This window comes from Micropterus dolomieu, linkage group LG17 (assembly GCF_021292245.1).
Source record: "Micropterus dolomieu isolate WLL.071019.BEF.003 ecotype Adirondacks linkage group LG17, ASM2129224v1, whole genome shotgun sequence".
NCBI lineage: Eukaryota > Metazoa > Chordata > Actinopteri > Centrarchiformes > Centrarchidae > Micropterus > Micropterus dolomieu.
The window spans coordinates 10,628,259-10,628,512 of NC_060166.1; positions in this window are offsets into that span (position 1 = coordinate 10,628,259).

Consider the following 254-nt stretch of genomic DNA (forward strand, 5'->3'; position numbering starts at 1 on the left):
TCCCCCCCCCCCCCCCCCCTCCTCCTCCTCATCTTCATCTCTTACTGCTCCACCACCAATACCACACAAACATTTTTCCATTCCTCTCTCTCACAGCTATCTATGTTTTTATCATCTTCTGTCTGTGTGCACCGATATCTAAAGTAATGAGGATGTTTGAAACACCCACACACATCCAGACAGAGATGTGCAGAGAATGTGTGTGTGTGTGTGCGAGAGATAGAAATGGAATTAGTGACAGTCTCTCACTTCAC